The sequence below is a fragment of the Polypterus senegalus genome, chromosome 14 (genome assembly GCF_016835505.1).
Source record: "Polypterus senegalus isolate Bchr_013 chromosome 14, ASM1683550v1, whole genome shotgun sequence".
NCBI lineage: Eukaryota > Metazoa > Chordata > Cladistia > Polypteriformes > Polypteridae > Polypterus > Polypterus senegalus.
Window position 1 is genome coordinate 1,024,423 of NC_053167.1, and position 13,469 is coordinate 1,037,891.

Consider the following 13,469-nt stretch of genomic DNA (forward strand, 5'->3'; position numbering starts at 1 on the left):
ACAAATTCCACATCACAAGCAGCAACATTACTGTTATGAATATTAAAGCAAAACATGACAGACACACATGAATGCTATTTGTCATTCCGACAGATGAAAATGTGTAGTAATAAAATGCATTACAATTGCCATTTCAACAGATGGCACATCATAAACATTAATACTGCTTTTACAAATCCCATAGTGACATAACAGACATTGTGTTCGTCATTCCAACAGATGGTGCATTAAAACATTTGATGTGATAAAATGCTTTGCATTTCTTATTTCAACAAATGTCGCATCACAAGCAACAACATTACTTTTAGGAACACTATACCAAACACACAGACACATGAGTAGCATTTGCCATTCCAACAGATGGCGCAACAAACATTTGTAATAAAATGTATTGCATGCATCATTCCTACAGATGGCATATCACAAACATTTGTAGTAATGCATGTCTGTGATACGCCATCTGCTGCAATGAGAAATGCAATGCATTTTATTCCTAGACGCATTACAATATACATTCCAACAGATGGTGCACTGCAAATGTTAATGTGGAGGTCTAAATTGACTATTTAGATTTCAGCCTGTCTTAGACGGGTAGCACAGCTAGCTAGAACAGTAAAGTGTAAAAGATCAAATAAATAACAAGTGGCTCGTGAAAAAGAAAATGTGCTGTATCCATGAAGAAAGACCAAATGTCTAACTGGAAAATAAAACTAAGGTGCTTTTACTGTCCTTTCATTCCACACAGAGAATACGAGTACATCTACTGCCTCAGGACACGATGCTGCCCGACCCTCACAATCATTGACGAGGCACAGAGAGACATTTCTTGGCCACATTACTGAGCTTTAGGACATCAATTGGACTGGTGTCTGCATCCGACAAAGTGACCCCACTGTTCTTACCTGCTTTCGGGGCAGCTGCCAGCTCGCGCATCTCACAGAGCTTCACACTTTTTTTTTTTTTTTGAGGCTATGATGGAGATGGCGGAATAAGTTTGTCGTGCTGCAACTTTGAGCTTTTAGACATCTTTAACAACAACCCATGGTCTGTTTTGTCGTCGAGTGTTATCTAACCGAACTTTTCCCAAAGGGCGAGGAGACAGGAGCTCCTCCCTTGCTGAAGTGTGTGCTGCCGTCGTGTCAGAACTGTGCCTGCGTGTGAGGGGAGCGGGGCGGTTTGGTCCATCCAGCCGTAATTATCCAAGTTAAAAGTCAAATCGTGCTTTTCATGTTTTACACAATGCAATAAACCAAAAATTCTAATTAACCAATAATTTTGTTTTATTGCCCAACTCTCCACTCTCCCCCACATCAGTTTTCGTGATTATAAACCAATCCGATCTGACCAAAATAAACGCTTTCAAAAAGAGTGCCGATTGGTTGATCTGGGCGGGGCAAGAGCAGAGCAGGTGTCTCATAGGTCACTTTTAGAGGACCGTACCATTGACGTGTTTACTGTGACGCATGGAATGAACGGCTATTCAAAACGAGAGCTCAGTGGCGCACTGAACAGAAGAGAGAAGCAAGAGACGTTGTTATATGTTACGTTAAAAAAAAAAAAAAGATACCGGACATTAGGAGGAGAAACAGTAATAATGTTTGGGACAAGAACTTTAAACACGCATGCAGTTGACACTAAAGGAGAACAGACAGGCAAGCCCAATCGACTGGCTTCATTGTCATACCATCCGTACACCATATTGCAGCATACAGTGGCGCAATGCAACACGTACTGTACATGAAGGCAGGGCAGGTGCAAGACAAGGAAAGAAATATCAGCTAAGTGAATAGGTGGCAACAATTGGAAATACAGGGCAATTCAAAACGACTCATCCAATTTCAAAATGACTGATTTCACTTGTAAATTACTACAGAACAGTGCAGTAAATCGTAAACGGTTTTGGTGAGCATAACGTTTATTTTGTCATCGTACAAGTGCACAATATGACCTCCTCCAGCTGTACGGACAACATCAATGCCACAATCAAATCCATCCCATACTCGATCGAGCAGGTCGTGTGTCACCATCCTCACGGCTCTTTCAATGATCATCCAGTGTTGGTGGGAGTGGTGGCACATAAACAGAATCTTTAACGTACCCCACGGCGTTAGATGTGGTGATCTTGGGGGCCAGAAGTGGAGTGCCAAATACGTTATTGTGGTGTTATGGGTCCACAGCTCGTTGAGCAAAGGCCATTCATTTTAAATAAGTAATTGATGCGCTCGCGGCTTAGCGAGGGGACGTTGGGCCATAGTGGGCCGCGGGACGATCCGTAGGGTGTGGGCGTTTCTCACCTAGTGCACAGGTGAGGAACTGCCCACATTCATGATTGTCCCGTGGCTAATGCTGCAGCTGCTGTGGCCCTCGTCATTTAAAAAGAAGCGCGAGTCGGTTGTGGGGGGTGAAAATAAGAAGGAGATGAGGGAAAAGAAACGATCGGAGAGAAAAAAGGAAAGGAAAGAGGACAGAGGTTACAGGGAGCGAGGAAGCAGGCGGTGCGCGAGTGTGGTGAGAGCGCGATGGAGCGCTCGTGGGCAGCTGCGAGGAAGCTGGGTGTTAGGCCGACACCCAGGCGTTTGAGTTGAGGTTGCTCCCGCTGAGTGACCAGGTAGCGGGAGTGCCTAGGTGAAAGCGACGAGCCGCAGAAGGCCGCGGAAAGGCAGCGGAAGTCGGGAGGCTTGGTGGTGGAGTCCCCAGTGTGTGCGTCCTGGCCATTGGTGGAAACTAAGTCTCGGGGACTGGGATGAGTGCCAGACCGAAGCCAGGGATCGGGAGGTCTCCAGTCTCGCGTGTGTTGTAGGAGGGCAGCTGCAGAGAGCGTCTTGCCTGCTGCTAAGCCCAAAACGGGATAAGCAGGTGAGACGCTAACAGAGACGCTAATAAACGATGCACCGGATTTGTTTGTTGTTTTAAGACTGCTTCCTAAAGAAGATTTTAACCTCTGGTTTTAAAGGATTGTTTTTTCTTATTATTTTTAACCTCCACGTGTTCTTTTAATGGATTATTTATTGAATGAACTGCACTATTTATTGGAACACTGTTTTTGTTTTGATGGACAGTTTTTAATAAAAGCACTGTTTTCACTTTTAACCATCCCCTTGTTCAGATGCTCAATTATTTGCCTTCACTGACTAGCTCTCTCGGTAACATTATCGACGGTGTTGGGTTCAAGGGTTCCCAAACATCAAAGGGAGTGTGGAGCCAGAACCCACATCGTCACAGTTATACGGCCAATCCAGCGATGAGGGAGCTCATTGTTGAGAAATGTGCAGACTGAAGGGAGCCATCTTCTGGGGACAGTCAGAAACTCGATGACCCCCTCTTTCATTTGGTATGTGATTGGTTCCTAGGCACCTCACAGTTGTAAAAATAAGTCACTTTGAAATCGGATGAATCTTCTTGAATCGCCCTGTAGACAGTAATTAATAAATAACAACAGTAGTGACAAATGTACTGCATGGGAGCGGAGCAGATCTGAGCGCATTGGGGGTGTTTGGGGCAGCATACAGTTCAGAGTCCGGATAGCTAAGTGCTAGAAGCCGTATCAGAACCTGGCAGGACCGCGATGGCCAGTGCCATTTTCTATCCTGTGGTGTGCAGGGCTGGTAACATCACATCAAGAGAGGCCCGCTGAATCGACAAGCTAATTAAAAAGTCATAGGGTACTCTCTGGACCCCCCGTGGAAGGATTGTATGAAAACAAAACGGAGTACCATTACGAACAATGCTGCACATCCGCTCCCTGACAAACTGACACTGAGGACTTTCAGACAACAAATAACTAAGCACCCTGCGGTGGACTGGCGTCCTGCCCGGGGTTTGTTTCCTGCCATGTGCCCTGTGTTGGTTGGGATTGGCTTCAGCAGACAACCCGTGACCCTGTACTGCGGATATAGCGGGTTGGATAGTAGATGGACGGAACAACTAAGCAGAAGTGTGTCAAAAAACGCGACTTGGGGTCCTTTATACCAACAGCAATACGTCTGCAGAACGCAACACTGGGACTGCCAAGGCAGACGTTTTCTCTCTTTTGAAATTTTTCTTGCTTTCCATATGTGTGTGTGTGCCGATTTATTTACTTGTCTACCTATGTTTATTTATTTAAAGAGCTTCTGTAAAAAGCCAGATTACCCACTGGGGACAAATAAAATTCTACCTACCTATCTAACTAATTTGGAAGCCACAGTACCTTCTGCCAGACAGGAGTGGGACAAAGAGACCGTGTGAGGGTGGGAGTCACGAAAGGGCCTAAGCAGTTGTCACCGCTTCCAGCAGCAGCGCGCAGTCCAGTTCTGTGGAGTCACAGCTAGCAGCGTGGCAGACAACGAGGCCACTGAAACAAATAAAACGCCATGTCGCGGTATGCGACTCTGCCAGCGGTTTTCAGTCGTAGGTTCCATTCACGTAATCTTAGCGAGTCCGAGACAGTAAGTGGCGCACTCCCGTGAAGCCAAGCCGGTTGTGGAATTTGACATGCCCAGTGACTCACTCCGATAGATTTTCTCTTTAGTCATAGAGGCAAACTCTGCATGCATGAGAGGTGAAAACCAACGAATGCTCATCGGGAAGTACGAGGAGTGAGGGACGCAGGTGTGTTGGACCTCCCAAACAGAGGAGAAGTCCGTCTATCCGACATCTTGTGCTTTACGTAACACGACAGAATGGACAAAATAAATATAAAAAGTCTAAGCAATTAGATTCAACAATAACCTCATTTATTTGGAATTCAAATCATCCACGCATCAAAAGAGCAACCCTACAAAGACAAAAGGCAGAAGGCGGCATGGCTCTACCTAACTTCCAGTTTTATTACTGGGCGGCAAATATACAGGCGATAAGAACCTGGACACAAATAGAAGAACATACACAGGCTTGGACCGCAATAGAAGTAAAATCCTGAAGTACTTCTTTGTATTCCCTGCTCTGCGCTCCAATAAACACACGTTATCGGCAATATACAAATAACCCAATTGTGCTCCACTCACTTAGAATCTGGAACCAATGTAGAAAGCATTTTAAGACGGAGAAGCTTCTATCTGTGGCACCCCTGCAAAAGAACTACCTCTTTCAACCTTCACAAACATATGCAGTTTTTAATATCTGGAAAAATTTGGAATTAACTTGCTTAGAGATCTTTATATAGACAACGTCTTTGCATCCTATGAACAATTACATTCCAAATTTAACATTCCAATTACACATTTCTTTCACTATCTTCAAATCAGGAACTTTGTTAAACAGAACCTTCCAGATTTTCCTCATCTTGCACCCTCATCCACACTGGAAAAAATATTGCTCAATCTCAAGGACTTAGACTCCATCTCTACAATATATAAAATCATTTTACAATCCCTCCCTTTCAAAGATCCAAGAGGACACTGGGAAAAAGATCTCTCAATTAATATATCAGAAAAGGAGTGGAAAGTAGCAATGCAGAGAATTCACTCGAGCTCCATATGCGCAAAGCATACAATTATACAACTCAAAATTATATATCGAGCACATCTGTCTCGACTAAAACTCTCCAAAATGTTTCCAGGTCGAGATCCAACCTGCGAACACTGCAATCAAGCCCCAGCCTCACTGGGTCACATGTTCTGGGCCTGCACCAAATTAACATTATTCTGGACAAAATTTTTTAATTACCTTTCAGACAGCCCTAGTGTCACAATCCCTCCTAACCCATTAACAGCTGTGTTTGGGGTTCTTCCAGAGGGGCTTAAAGTGGAGAAGGACATACAAATTGTGATTGCATTCACTACACTGTTGGCACGCAGACTTATTCTGATAAACTGGAAGAACCCAAACTCTCCTCTTTTAAGTCAGTGGGAAACCGATGTGTTATATTATTTGAAGTTGGAAAAAATCAAATACTCAGAGGATCCGTACAGACTTTTTTCAAAACATGGCAGGATCTAATCAGTAATATTTTAAAATAAGTTTATAAAGCACAGAGAATTTATTAATTTAGGTATTTTTACAAGCCTTAAATTTCACACCGTTTGGCTTGCTCTCTCTCTCAGGGGTGGGGATCGATCTGTTCTTAGTATAATTCTTTTTTTTGTAAAAACTTGATTGCTATGTATGGATTGTAATAAAATTAATAAAAAAAAAAGTTCAGATGCGAGTGTCAGTAGGCTTTGTACGCCTGGAACCAAGTTACCCGAACTATTCTAGAACATTTCAGTCATTATTTACCGCTCTGATGCTGATCTTTCTGATCATAAAATAGGTCATTACGGTAGCAATCGATAAGAAGAATTCATAATTAATTGCAGAATTACGGTTCCTCTAAAGCGCCTCTTTCTCTTGCATGATTTGACTTAGAAAACTAATCAGCACATTGTCATCTCATGACAGGCTTAAGTTTCAAGTTTGGTATTTTCTCATCGAGCCGTTTTAACTCCCCAAGAAACTGTGACACACGAGATATCAAGGTTTTCGGTATCAGGAGACCCCTGAGATCCATCGAAAACCGTAGATCGAAATTTTTGCCAAATCTAAAGTTTTCGCTCCTCGCTCATGGACAATAGAGTATGGTGGGGGAGGGCACAAAGCAAAAAAAGGGGTGGAGATTGAAATTCCATTCGCCACAGCTGTTATACAAAGGGTTAACACCAGTTCTGCCAAGAAGGGCGCTATTGGCTGTCAAAAGAAAAAAATTAAAAAATGGGAGGAGCATGATTGCGCTGGATGGTCAGCACTCAATTGGTAAATGTGGCGTGGGCAGTGATATTTTAGATGCAATACGCACACGAATTAGAAGACGCGTAATGGAAGTTCGGCTTGAGACGCACAAAACACCAATGTAGGGGGGTCCCCTTTCTGGCATTTCATTTTATTCGGCCCCAAAACACTTGGTTACATAGCGCTTTATTATTTTTTTTTTTGCAGTGACATTGGCCTTTCAAAAAGGTTTACGGGAAGTTGGTTAGCCGCATTATCAGATAAAAGTTGATTTCCCACAGATGTAACATTCCACTCCTCGATTTCTTTGTTACATTCATCACAATACACAAACGAACCAAAAAAGGGAAGGTGAAGCCGACCAGATATAAACTTCTGGAATTTTGTCTACGTCACTCCTTGTACCTGATCTATGGCGGACAAAATTCAATTTAACTTAATTGTCATCGAACACAGTAAACAAGTACCCGAACAATGAAAATGCCATTTTACATCTAACCAGAAGTGCAAATAATCAGATCAATATACAGTAAATATACAGAGCAGTGAGGCCTGAGAATACGCAGAGGGATTAGTGAAAGCTAAAATACAAGATGGACAGACAGTGTATGCAGTAGCGCAGCCCGCTGTACCAGTACTGATCAAGTACCACAACACCAAATTATATAAAAACAGTACCATACCAGAATTATGCTAACTGTAGTACTGGAAGTAAATGGTTCGGAAGACCACCCTAAAGATTCTTCTTCTTTCGGCTGATCCCGTTAGGGGTCACCACAGTGGCTCATCTTCTTCCATATCTTCCTGTCCTCGTCATCTTGCTCCGTCACCCCCATCACCTGCATGTCCTCACTTACCACATTCATAAGCCTTCTCTAAGGCCTTCCTCTTTTCCTCTTGTATGACAGCTCTATCCTTAGCATCCTTCTCTCATTATACCCAGCAGCTCTCCTCTGCACATGTCCAAACCAACGTAATCTCGCCTCTCTGACTTTGTCTCCCAACCGTCCAACCTGAGTTGACCCTCTAATGTCCTCATTTCTAATCCTGTTCATCCTCGTCACACTAAATGCAAATCTCAAGATCTTTAATTCTGCCACCTCCAGCTCTGTCTCCTGCTTTCTAGTCCGTGCCACCATCTCCAGCCCATCTAACATAGCTGGTCTCACTAACGTCCTGTAGACCTTCCCTTTCACTCTTGCTGATACTCGTCTGTCATAAATTACCACACTAAAAGACCACCCTAAAGCAATACTTGCCTATTTGCACATCAAAACTCCAATCCTTCCTACACTACTTTATACAAAGTGTAAATACGCAGTAGTGCAGCTCCAAAGGGGGGCTTATATCCCTCCCCACCGTTTCCCATTAGAACGTGTGTGTATCGGTGCATTGGGGGAGAGGGGGCTCTTCCACCGAGCTCCTCCTCATTGTGGCGCACTTGACAGTGACGATGGTATGGCACTTAGGTGGTATGCATCTGTGCCTGTCGGGGGTATGAAGCAGCTGGCAAAGTTACCTTCGATTTGCTTTGGTATCTTTTTGGTAGCTCTAGTGGGGCGTGAAAACTGGTATTGGTACCAATGTTACTATCGATCCAACACTAGCATACAGTAGTTAATGTGCTTATTCTAGTCAAACTGTAAAGTCTAAAAAAACTGTTGAAATAACAGAAACAGTAACATGCAGACAGACGGAGACGGTGGCACAGACCAGAAAGCAGGAGACGGAGCCGGAGCCGGAGGTGGCAGACTTAAAGATGCGAAGATTGGAATTGGGTGTGACGAGGATGAACATGGTTAGAAATGAGGACAGTAGAGGGTCAGCTCAAGTTGGATGGTTGGGAGTCAAAGTCAGAGAGGCGAGATTGTGTTGGTTTGGAGATGTGCAGAGGAGAGATGCTGGGTATATTGGGAGAAGGGTGCTAAGGATAGAGCTACCAGGTAAGAGGAGAAGAGGAAGGCCTAAGAGGAGGTTTATGGACGTGGGGAGAGAGGACATGCAGGTGATGGGTGGAACAGAACAAGATATCAAGGACAGAAAGATATGGAAGGAGATGATCCACTGTGGCGACACCTAACGGGAGCAGCCAAAAAAAGATGAAGATAGACAACATGATGGAAAACTTGATTGCATTCGTATTACAAGGACTAAATTGCAGTTACGAGGATAGATAGGATTTGAAATGAGGACATTAGAGGGTCAGCTCAGGTTGGACGGTTGGGAGACAAAGTCAGAGAGGCGAGAATGTGCTGGTTTTGGACAAGTGCAGAGGAGAGATGCTGGGATACTGGGAAAAGGATGTCAAGGATAGAGCTGCCAGGTAAGAGGAAAAGGAGGAAAGCCAAAGAGGAGGATTATTAATGTGGTAAGAGAGGACATGCAGGTGATGGGTGTAGCAGAGCAAGATGCAGAGGACAGGAAGATATGGAAGAAAATGATCCACTGTACCGGGAGCAGCCGAAAGAAGAAGAAGTGTACAACAGACCCCCCAACCACATACCCCCCGAGTAGTCCAAACATGAGACCTGAGGCGTTTAGGGTCCTGCAGCGTACAGTATGACGCTATAGCAAAATGGGAAGGGTGGAGGTAGCCTAGAATTTGGATTTGGAGTTCAGCAGGGTAGAAGCTGCCACTGACATGTTCAAAGTGTGCCAGTATGTGTGTGTGCCCAGTGACGGGGTCTTTAGTGGAAAGATATAAGGAAGTAAGGAAAGACCTTTTGAACTTTGTCACCCTTGGGCCCATGGGGGTTCTTAATGCAGTCATACATTGTCCAACTGTCTTCCAGTGCTGGTGACGAATAGAAAGTCATGTCATTTTCCAACCCGCTTAAGCCAGGGGTCTGCTGGAACCTAACCCAGCCAGCGCAAGGAGTAAGTAAGGTGGGTACAAACCCTGGACCGGATGCCAGTCCATCGCTGGGGTGAACACACACACTAGGACCAATTGAACTAACCTGCCTGTCTTTGGACTTTGGGAGGAAACACACGCCGATATGTAGAGACCACGACAACTCCACGCAGGACCCCAGGCACAAGCCCTGGCCTTCTCCCCTTGTCAGGGAGCAGCACTCACACTGCCCTGAAGCAGAAACAGACAAGTTCCAATACTCACTTCTCTGATTTTTGTCAGCTTCACGGTCTGCACTAGGAAACTGCAAATTTTTGCGTCATGTCTAAAATGGAGCTGGTGGGGCCGGGGTCCGCTTTGGAGTTTCAGCGATATACTGTACGTTCATTTTAATCAGAAAGAGACTGGGGGTGAGAATAGAAGGTGCTGCTACACCACAGCCAAAACAAAATGGAATAAAGCCAAGTCATTTGAAGCAAAGAATTTGATCTTTATATCCAGAGGATATCGAAAATGATGAACACAAAACAGCTTAGTCAGATCAGTGCGGTCTGTGACGGGACTGGCCTCCCAAGACCCTGAAAACGACTGGATCAGAAACAAAACCTGTTAATTAATTGGTTTGTACAAAACAAAATTGTTTGGATTTATCTGATCCCTTATGCCACAGCTACAAACTCAAATATTACCGAGCGTTTTTCTTAATATGTTCAAAACAGCAAGGGTTAGGTGGCTTCTCAACTTAAAAATGAAAGCCGTAATTAAAAGACACCTCAGCGTAGATAAACCCATATTGCATATCGCGGTATAAAAGAGTGCGGGCGAATGGAAAAACTGAGGCTCACGTTTACGATTTCTCCTCCTCTGATTTAATATATTTGTGTGTAAGCCAAGACAACGGGGACGTCACTCGTGCAGGCATATTGAATCGACTCGTGCGCTGGACTCGTAAAGGGAATTCATTTAAAAGTGAAGGCGATCGATTAACTAACGGAAATATCCCTGCAAACGAAAAGAGCTCGAGTCATGAGAGTCTGTGCGCCTCTCACAATGCTGTGCCACACAATGCGCTCACAATGATAGCTCCCATCGCTCATAAAATGCCACGACACTTGGAGCCGTCTGCTCCAGACGCCTTTCTATTAAACAGCGCAGCGATCCCACAACCTGCACGGCCGGCCGGCCGGCTCAGCCAGCTTTCCAAGGAGCGGCTCGAGTATGGAAATGTCAAACGCACGCAAGAGGCGCTGAGCACGGGGCCGCGAAACGGAGCGAGTCCAAGAAGTCACCGACTCCAATCACGGCGCCACGCAAACTCGGCAGCAGCGGCGGCGCCTACAGAGGATTAAGGCAATGAACAGCACATACAGACCCCAAGCATGAAGGGCTGACCGGCGGCCCCAAGAAGACAAACAAATCAATGCGCCTCTTGTTCTCCGGAGCCGTGAGAGACGGCAGATGCGTTAACATTCTCACGGTTTCAATGTAAAGAGTCCGCGCTTACCTTCGATCGTAGACGAAGTCTTCCGAAATGCGTAGACACTTCTCTCCTCGGTGGTCCACTCCAAGGTAACACAAAAGCTTTTCCCGGCGCACAAAAAAAAATGGAATCAGCAGGGGAAAAAAAGAAGCCAACGGTCGCTCTTTTTTGTTGTCGTTGTTGTGTGGTGTTTTTTTTCTTACAATCCTCAGGAGTCAGCAGTTCATTTATTTAAAAGGTGTCTGCAGATGTCTCCAGTTTAGGGTTCCAAAATACAATACGAAGGCAGCTGGGAATGAAACGCAGAGCCCGAGCCCAAGCCGATCCAGCCGGGGCGACGAAGAGCTGGAGGGACACCCTCTCTGCCTCTGCGCAAAGTGCGCTCTTCGGGCCCACATGAAGCGCACCAACCTGAAACAGCAGCCCCCTCAATCACGCTTACATGTTTAGAGAATCGGAAGAAGCCAAATAAAGAAGCGGGGGAGTGCGACCGTCACCCTTGCGCAGCGCCACCTCGTGGTGATCATTTTCACGCGCACGGCTTTGGTGTTGGACGGGGCGTTGAAAGTCAAAGCTTTTTTGGTCTCTAAAGTTGCGAAAAACGTCACATTGTAACACGTCACTGGATTTTTTTTTTTAAATCACACGCTGCAGCACACGGGAAGTTGGGCGTATTCTGATTTAGGTGAATCCCTTCTTTCTGTCATATCGACAATGACTGGAAATCACTGCGTTTAATCCGTTCGGTGTTCTTGGTAATTCCAAAAAAAAGTACCCTGAAAAGTCTCGAGACACTGGAGTGGCATCATACAGAGTGCCAAGGTGGCACGGGGGTCTCACCATCAATACACCAGTAGCGTTCGATACGTGGCAGGTTTTCAAGAAAACTGCGGATTGCACTGTCTGACATCACTACCACTGCTGATTCTTTATTTTATTGGGAATAAGCCCAGATGTTGATTCGGTCCCCGGCAGGGATGCCTGCCCCTATTCGCCTGGGTTTTCACACAGTGATTCCCGATGTTAAACCGATCGAGAAAGCGTCCTGTGATGAACAAGGGTCTCCGGCCAAGCCTGCGCACATTAAAAACGAGCCCAGATCATTTCTGTGGTTATTTTTTATTTTATTTATTTTGTAATATGAACATTCTGAGAGGCACGGTAGCACAGTGTTATTTGTACTGCGTGTGATTATTGTACTGTATTGTATTTGTATTGTACTGTATTATATTGAGCCCCTTCTTTTTGATACCCACTGCACGCCCTACCTACCCGGAAAGGGGTCTGTCTTTGAACTGCCTTTCCCAAGGTTTCCTCCATTTTTTCCCTACTAGGTTTTTTATTAGGAGTTATTCCTTGTCTTCTTAGAGAGTCAAAGCTTGGGGCCTGTCAAGAGGCAGGGCCTGTTAAAGCCCACTGCGGCACTTCTTGTGTGATTTTGGGCTATACGAAAAGTAAATTGTATTGTATTGTTTTTAGACTGGGCATGGGGGATTGTCGCGTCCCGGGCGCTCCCTGCGTGGTGGAGTTTATTTCTGTGGTCGGGTGGGTTTCTTCTTCCCAGTGCCAGCTCTACCTCTTTTGCTGCCATAGGCGAAAATTAAAATGGTGCAACCAAACCGTGAGGTCATGAAGGCAATTTAATAGAAAAGGGGCGGCTGTGATTGGGGGTCTGGGAGTTTCTTTGCGAGGGACCTCTGTTTTGTTTGCGCAGCGCACTGGCTTATAAAAAAAATAAAGGTGTATGATAAACAGAATCGAGCATTACGATTTTGTAAATAAAAATGGTTACAATTGTTATCAGCCAACGTTTTAAAAGAAATGTAGTATAAGTTGCAACTTAAGTATTCATTAACAGTTCGCCGAAGGGACTGATCAGGAGGTCGGAGCTCCGCAGCCGTCCTTTTGTAACAAGCAAGTTAGCAGCTTATTCAAAACGTTTATGCTCACCCGCTACTTTTTCCATGTTGAACACGCAACACATTATTTTATAAGGTATACATTAAGATGACCGATCATTAGGTAATAGGCAGGCAGTGTGGCATAGTGGGTAAGGCTTCGGCCTTCAAACCCCTAAATTAGGAGATCAAATCCCACTACTGACACGGTGTGACTTCACCTGCTCGTGCTCCGTTTGGAAAAACGCAAAATAAAAGTAACCAATCTGCACGACAAAATACTGCACAATTTGGCACCCCCATAAGTCGAAATATGTCACGCTTCATCATTTACTATAGAAAACCGGGAGGGGTGCGAAAGATGAAGGAATGGGATGACCCAATCTATGCCGACCTCCGAAAAGTGGCAGTGATAAGTTGTCCATGGCGGTGGGTGAGTTTTTATTTTGAACGAATAATCAGGTCACGAGACCGTGCGGGCTTAAAACGGGTGATCGCGTACTGACATGCAAAGGGACGGTTGATCAGTCAGGTGCCGCATTGACACCTC

At 45.1% G+C, this 13,469-nt stretch overlaps 1 protein-coding gene across 2 annotated transcripts in view; it reads right to left on the reverse strand.

Moving 5' to 3' along the window:
• The window catches only part of src (v-src avian sarcoma (Schmidt-Ruppin A-2) viral oncogene homolog), a 166,977-nt gene extending 155,502 nt beyond the window's left edge, over window positions 1–11,475 (reverse strand). Inside the window, exon 1 of one of the 2 annotated variants that reach the window (XM_039734532.1) lies at window positions 11,046–11,475. The gene's annotated coding sequence lies outside the window, so the exon portion shown is untranslated. The remainder of the gene's footprint in view (window positions 1–11,045) is intronic. The other variant, XM_039734534.1, reaches the window with a different exon arrangement.
• Between the last annotated feature and the right edge of the window lie 1,994 nt (window positions 11,476–13,469).